This window comes from Solanum dulcamara, chromosome 10 (assembly GCF_947179165.1).
Source record: "Solanum dulcamara chromosome 10, daSolDulc1.2, whole genome shotgun sequence".
NCBI classification, from domain to species: domain Eukaryota; kingdom Viridiplantae; phylum Streptophyta; class Magnoliopsida; order Solanales; family Solanaceae; genus Solanum; species Solanum dulcamara.
This window is the reverse complement of record NC_077246.1, coordinates 39,255,658-39,264,251: the sequence shown is the minus strand read 5'-3', so window position 1 is coordinate 39,264,251 and position 8,594 is coordinate 39,255,658. Positions and strand designations below refer to the sequence as shown.

Here is an 8,594-nt window from a genome sequence, read left to right as displayed (position 1 = left end):
AAGATATTTATAAGTGAAGGTCTTTTATTGATTAAAGTTGTTTTGGCTGGGAATCTTTTTCTTTTCTTGTATTTATCCTCACCTCTTTCTACATTGACCAATGTTTACAACATGCATGGATGCATCATTTTTTGTTCTTAAATTGGACTGTGGGGTTTGAAACTCCATGTCATATAGCATAATAACTTGATCTATAATGCACCTGCATGATATTTATTATTAATGCCAATGGAATGGATAGATACAAGAATAACAAAACAAGAGAACCATTTATAGGCAGGAAAGGTAATAAAATAGTGAAAAGACACTGAAATGAAAAAAGTAATTAAACAAAGAAGAAAAGAGTGAGAGTAAAGAGCATATTGGAGTCACAGATTCACCATAGCAATTCAATGAAGAATAAACATTCATGTCTACAACACACTCCTGTCACCTTGATCTAAATTCTAGTATGTTATCCAAAAATTCTCTTCTTTTTTTTTGATAAATACTATGTAAATTTCTTTTACGGTTTTCTTAACTTTTCTTTCACTTTGACTATTTTGTTGTTTCTTTTGATCTTTTACTACATATTATCTTCTTAAATATCAATGAATTCTATATTCTTGGCAAAAATGTTTTTTTAGTCCAATGTTGGATTGTATTAAAAATGATAATGATTCTCTCAAATTCTGGTCAATTAATTGTACTCAAGGGTGTGGCCTAGTGATCAGTGAAGTGGTTGAGAATCCTAAAGTCTCAGATTCAAAACACAGTAGAGAAAAACACTAGGTGATTCTTTCCACTTGTCCTAGCCTTGATGGACAAAGTTATCTGGTACCTGTTGCTAGTAGGAAGTGGCAGGTATCCTGTAGAATTAGTCGAGGTACGTAGAAGCTGAACCAAACACCACGATCATCAAAAAAATAAAAATAAAAAATAAAAAATTCTGATCAATTCTACATCATAATTAACAGATTCATCAATTAAGAGGTTGACTTAACTAACAGAAAGAAAGAAAGACCTACAAATTTACATTCATAAAAGTGGTAAATTACATTCTTTAACATATTATGATTATTTAATAGTTTTTGAAAAGTCAAACTCCAAAGATGCAAAATAGAGGACATTGAATATGCACTATTCATCACAAATAGGGTGTATACCATGAATGGTACTGAATGCTAAGAACCTAAATCAATCCACATATTGGAATTTAGCCTTTCACTTGACACAAGATAAACATTATTTTCCTACAATCTGTATTTTCCCCTCATATGAGTAAGATGGTCCATTGTTCACTTTACTAATCATATAAGCAAGTGAGAAGTCAATCCTAAGGAGTAGAACAATTCATAAAGAAGAAAATTCCTAACAAAGACAAAGAATTTAAAATTTAACAGTACAACAATAGCAAGAAAAACAGTTAGACGTATTGCCACTCGAAAAGAAAGGTGAAATCAAGAATAGTGGACATCAAGAGCAAATATGGAAATTAAAATCCTTAATCTAGTTGAATGGGTCAGTAACAAGGATGTCCAAGTATGATATTACTAGAAAGGCCATTACCTGGGTGCCTTCTCCTTTTAGTTTCACTCAAAGTTAACATATTTAGAATTGGCAATCATCTTAACTTAAGAAGGAGACTCCGCTTTAAAGAAACTTCAAGCTTTAGACTTTCTGTTGCCAATGCAACCAGATGGAATGACTCAGGATATCTCTAAAGATATATATCTCTTTTCAGATCTTGCCAGACTTCAAGGCCTTTAGGATGAGTACTTACATAAGTCTTCATGAATAATTTCCCTGAAAAAGCTATGATAGTACTCAAAGACAATGTTGTATCCAATTTTCCTTGATCTCTGAGCTAATTTTACATTGAAAGCCTAAGTGTGATTCTTTCAATTGTGTAGTTTAGGTAAGATGGAAACGAAACTAAAGTAGTTAGTGGATTGCCCAATATATTCAATAGAAAATCAATCTTTGCCTCAAGTACCTCTTTCCTTTGATTGAGTATTTACGGATATATTTTCAGCACTGAAGCAACATGTTTTCGATCCAAACCAGCATTAACAAAATAATCAAACCTCTCTTGGAGCTCCACCCCTTTTCCTCTAAATACTTTGAGATTTTTCTCCTTTTCTCTCGAGTTCTCAGCAAAACCCAAATCCAAAAAGAACTTAGTTTTCATCATTTTATATCTTAGCTCCTTCTCATCTATTGGTAACCATTCACCTTTGGCTCCACGAAACAAATTCCTCAAAAAATCTAGATTCTCCTTGATCACACTACAAAGATACTTCTTCCCCATATTCAGGATAGTTAGCAAGCTTGTAGCTTTCTTCAAAGTACCTAAGCCTAACACAGTAGGGTATAAATGAATGATATTTCCAATGTCTAGGACATCCATCTTGATTTTAATCAAGAACTGGTAGCATTGCCTCATACTGAAAAAAATATTGTTATTGGAACTATGGTAAGTGTAGAAATATATCAAGTAATTCGGGAAGCTTTTCAAAACAAATTTCAACAAGAATCCAATTAGCAAAAATGTATTACGCCCGGAATATTCAAATAGAAGAACAGGAACTTGACAAATTAAATTTCCTAATTGTTGATCAGTGAAGCCCAAGTTATTCAAGAAGCATATGAGCTCAAATAACTAGCTCCAACTGATATAATTTCCGTTCAATTGCTCCTCAATTCAACTGTATTCAACTCCTATTTTCATTAATTCCTAAACAACTTCAAAAAATTCCTAGTGTACATTCCCAATCAAAAATGAGGACTTGCACTAACAAGCTTAATGACAGTAGACTAATCTAGCCCAACCCCATGAAAATAAGCAAGTTTCAAGTCCAGAACTCCAGGATCATATCTAAAAACTTCTGGAGCGTCTGCAAAGATTCTTCCTATCTTATTTCTTGAAATACCATAATTACACAAGATGTGATAGCTATGGAGAAACCTTTAATCATCATTCAAAACATGAGATTTTTGGGAAGAAATGGCAAGTACTGACAAGGTTTCAGACCAATACTCTCAAAGAATGGTTCGAATTGATTGATTATATGATATCAAAAAAATCGAGTTAGAGAACGTTGAATATCAGTTTCATTATCAATTCTTTGTAATAAATTGGGAAAAAAGGGTGAGTTTTTACTCATATGTTCAGCATCCATAAACTGCACACTTCTAGTGGAATGCAAGTAGTCTAGCAAAGCAGCTTGAGCTTCTTTCGTCACAACACGAGTTATATGACATTCTTCTTCTTCTTCTTTCAATTTATCAATATTTTTAGTTGCATAAAACCTAACCCCAAAAATGGGTTCAGAATTGTTAAAAATATAACCCCATTTGAGAATTGATGGAGTTGTCAGTTTCATAACACAATCGACAGAGAAGGAGAAATCTATGAATGAATTCAAGAAATGACTTCACTTTTGATTCTAAGAGCTCTTTTTTGTATTCCCCCAAAAAACAAAAGGGTTTTGCTGTTGGTAGGCAATGTAGTAGTTTTAATTAGGGAGTCGGATCAGGGTAGCCGAATCATAAAGGTTTATTCTACCTAGTCTTAACTCTTAAGAGGAAAATAGTCTAAAATAGTCCCTTTAACTATACATTTATCAGATTTAATTCCATAACTATTTAAAACTTGGTAGCCTTGGTTTCTTAATTATACACTTATCAATTTTAGTCTCTTAATTATATATTTATCGATTTTAGTCATTTAAATATTCAAAAGCTTATCAAGTTTTGTCTATGTCCATTTTTTATAAACATATCTTATATTTATATTAACAGAACTCATGAATCTTTAATCCATTTTTAACTATTTTAAAATTTATTAGTCTTGCTTTTTTCATTATACACTTACCGATTTTAGTATTTTAGGTATATACTTACTATTTTAGTCATTTAAGTATTTAAAAACTTATCAGATTTGGTCTCTGGCCATTTTTTATAAAATAACCTATATTTATATTAACAAAACTCATGTCTTCATGAAATTAAATCTTTGGTCCCTTTTTCTAGCTGCTTCACTCTCTCCGTTACTTTTTCTTCAAATTACTCTTATCAAAAGAACCATAACCTCAATGAATCAAAATACAATTAAAGAGGAAAGAAGATATAAGTTTATTCAATGGAGGATAACATGAAGAATAATATTGTTGTCAATGACTTGAGTATGTTATTCTCTCTTCTTTAATGCTTAACGGTTCATAATCAATGCGAATTGTTTTAATTTATGTTATGATCCAAGCCTAGGGCCTAGACGTGACACGATGATCGAGAGCCCAAAGGAACCCAACAAGCCATCTTAGCATACATCACAAACATAAGGTAAATGAACACAATGAATTTAGTGGAAGAATCAACTAAAAATAGAAGTCAAGAGGAATAAACTCAATCCCAATATCCAACGAGGACTACATCAAATTATAATGTCTAAACATGCCTCTATACTGGACTTTGATGGGGTCTTAGGACAATCTTGTAGCTTACCAAAATCCTGAAAGAGAGTCAAAGTAACAACATGAAAGAAAATTCATGTCCTCGATAAATGAGTACTCACCAACTCTTGATAACAAAACCAACTCTAGTCAGGAATGTGAGGAGCGTGAATATCATTCGTCCCTTCATTATAAGACAATGTAGGCAAAATATGCATTAGTACATAGAAGGTAATAAGTATGTGAGTTATGCATGAGCAAGTAATAGGACATGAATAATATGGCATAGGATGCATGACCAATCGTAATAAGCATGAAACAACTTAAAAGCATTTGAAACATCATAGAAACTTATGGTCAATGCATCATAAAACTTCAAAATAAACTTTTCATCTTTATATGTAACTTGTGTGGGATAAGATATTTAACCGACATCTTAAGACTATACAAGCTATAACATGGAATCCGATGTAACTCCCACATTGAGAAGAGAGAGGCTACTTACCAAGGTAGACTCCGTGAGAACAACTTTAACTAGGTGAGCTATATGTGGATCCACTAGCTAAGCCATGAAGGCAACATATGGTGGCAACGTAGTTTGGGACTTTAGTTTACTTCTAGGATAACCTTGTATAACTAACTACGTTACAGGACCGAACCCCACCTACAAGTTCTCTTGGTGCTTAGTCAATATCCATTAATATCCAAATGGAATTCATTAAAAACATAGAAGAAGAATCATTAACTTCATCATGAAAATAATTATTAGAGTAGCTCATTAACTTTAGTGATTTATAAGAATCCATAAACTTTGGTAAGAATTGTCCTTATCACCATCTTAAACATGATTGTGTGAGAATTTTCCATATCACACCATAATACTTTCTTGGATCAGAATCGATCATCATCATAACTTTCATCATTCAATCATGAATCACAATTTCATTCATACAAACTTTCTTTGAAAATCATTGAACTCATAATCGAAATTCATGCAAATCATCACTGAACCTCATAATCATAATTTAAAGTATATTTATGCATGGGAATTCATAATTCAACTTGGAATCATGGAACTAATGTAAAATTATACTTATAATGATCATTGATAATACTTTAAAATATAATTTAAACAGCCCAATGTAATTCATCAAACAAGAGTTAGAAGACCAATGAAATTTAAAGAGATCTTTAAGGAAAACATTGGGAATCCATGGGTGAAAGGAAGCCATGGATAAATACCAATATACCTTGGTGAAATCAACCCAAAATTGAAGAAGAACCTTCATGAAATTAAAACCCTAGCTTGAAATTGTAGGAGAAACTTTAGGGAATTTGATTGATCTTACATTAGAGATTTTTAGAAGAATGAATTAGAATAGAGGCAATTTTGAAGGATTGGGTAGTTATAGGCTTGAACTTGTCCATAATAGTGTCTAGGTTCATTGAACCAAATTTGGGAAAAAACACCAATACCCTTTATTAAAATTGAACTTTGGACTTACGGATTGACTTCTACAACTCGTCCTCAAGTCTACGACTCGTAGACTTGAGTCATCATGCAGGGTCCTAAATTTCCTGGGATTTAGGAGCCTCTGAAGTTGCATCTATGAGTCATGATTACAACTCTTCAATGTGATTATGGGTTATTTACTTGACTCGTCCTATATGTTTGAAAAACTATAAATTTGAGTGTCTCTAAGGTTTCACTATGACTTATCTTTATGAGTCGTCATGGATACTAGGAATCGTCAAGTGAATTATCAGCCTTTATCTTGCCTTAGACAAATTTCCAACACTGATCTTACTTTTACGACTCATCTCTATGACTTGTAAAAGTCCCTATGAGTTGTAGACCAACTCGTAGACTTGGGGATAGTCCAAATTTTCCTTAAATTCTCTTTCGTTCATCTTTTCAACTTTTGGGGTCTTACAATATCTCCTCCTTAGGAACATTCATCCATGAATGAGCTTTAACTAGTATAAAAAAGACACAAAAAGAGGACTAGCAACCCAACATGAATGCAATGACACATTAAAATGCATAGAACATGAGATTTTCAAACTTAATTTGAATCATAACTAAAATTCATCTTTCATGATAATGAGATAGGAGGAACTGAATAAGCAGAACCTCAATCAATTTGTATAAGAACAACTTACTACCTTAGGCTTGGATAGAGGGAAAGATATACGAGTGTCGTTTCATCATATCCGCTTACGCTTCCCAAGTAGCACTCTCTACTTGTTAATTTCTCCACACTACCTTAACGAATGCAACTTCATTGTTTGTTAGCTTCTTCACTTGCCGGTCTAATATTTCCACCGGAACCTACGCATAAGTAAAATTATCTCTAACACTCACATCTTCCAATGGTACAATGGAATTTGGATCACCCATAAATTTTCTCAACATCGATATATGAAACACCGGGTGAACCATAACCAACTCAAATGGCAACTCTAACTCATAAGCCACCTTGCCAATACACCTTAATATATTATAAGGTCCAACATATCTAGGACTCAATTTCCTTTTCTTACCAAAATGTATTACACCTTTCATAGGTGAAACCTGCAAATAGACCCAATCATCCACCTCAAATTCAAGCTCCCTTTTCCTAACATCTGAATAGGACTTTTGATGACATTGAGCTGTGTTCAATCTCTCCCTTATGAGTCTCACCTTATCCATAGCCTCCATTATCAAATCTTGACTAATCAAGGTCATCCCACCTACTTCAGACCATCCCACTAGGGACCTACATCTTCTCCCATACAATACTTCAGAAGGAGCCATTTGGATGCTAGAGTGATAATTATTATTATAGACAAACTCAATCAATGGTAGATACTCATCCCAACCTCCTTTAAAATCAATCACATATTCCCTCAGCATATCCTCTAATGTTTGAATCGTTCTTTAGATATGACTATCGGTTTGAGGATGGAAAGCAGTACTTAACTTAACCTTTGTACCAAGACCATTTTGAAATAACTTCCAAAAGTGTGAAATGAATTGAGTATTTTGATCCGATATAATAGGCAAGGGAATACCATATAGTTTTACCAACTCATGAACATACAACTTAGCATAGTCTTTGGCACTATAAGAAGTCTTAGCCAGTAAAAAATGAGTCAACTTATTCATGCGGACGACAATAATCCAAATGGAATCATATTACTTCTTAATACGAGGTAAACCCATCACAAAGTCCATATTTACATCTTTCTACTTCCAAGTAAGGATCTCAATGTATTGATATAAACCTCTCTATTTTTTATGCTCAACTTTAACTTATTGGCAATTTGGACACCTAGCCATGAACTCCGCTATGTCCTTTTTCATGCCATTCCACCATACACGTTCCTCAATTTGTGATACATCTTGATGGATCCCGGATGAATTGAAACCATGAACTATGGGCCTCATTTAATATCAATTATATTAAACCATCAACATTAGGCATACACACCCGTCCTTGATAATGAAGTGCACCATCTCCCCCTTGGGAGAAAGCTTCAATGGATTTTTTGGCAACTGATTTATTTAATTCAACCAATATTGGATCATTATATTTCTTAGCCTTGATATCCGCTAAAAGAGATGATTCTGAACCATCACTAACACAAATACCTCCATCTTTGGAATCAACCAAACGAATACCTAATCTATATAACATATGCACATCTTTAACCAATTCTTTCTTACCTTTTTCAACTTGTGCAACACTACTCATGGACAATCTACTTAGTGCACTGGCAACAATATTAGCTTTGCCCGGATAGTACAACACACTCATATTATAGTCTTTTAATAATTCAAGTCATCTCCTTTAAAGAAGGTTCAAGTACTTTTTCTTAAACACATACTATAAACTCTTGTGATCAGTGAACACATCCACATGGATATCATAAAGATAATATCTCCAACTCTTAAAAGCAAACACAACCGCCGCTAGTTCCAAATCATGAGTCGAATAATTCCCTACATGTACCTTATGTTGCCTAGAAGCATAGGATATCACTTTACCATGTTGCATCAAGAAACAACCAAGTCCTACCCTTGTAGCATCATCATAAACAATAAAACCATTTGACCCTTCCAATAGGGTCAAAATAGAAGCGGTAGTAAGAGGATCTTTCAATTCCTGGAAACTC

At 33.4% G+C, this 8,594-nt stretch overlaps 1 pseudogene; it reads right to left on the bottom strand.

Annotated features, from left to right (window-relative positions):
• Positions 1-1,699: 1,699 nt before the first annotated feature.
• On the bottom strand, positions 1,700-8,116 carry LOC129869755 (transcription termination factor MTEF18, mitochondrial-like; annotated as a pseudogene).
• Positions 8,117-8,594: the final 478 nt, after the last annotated feature.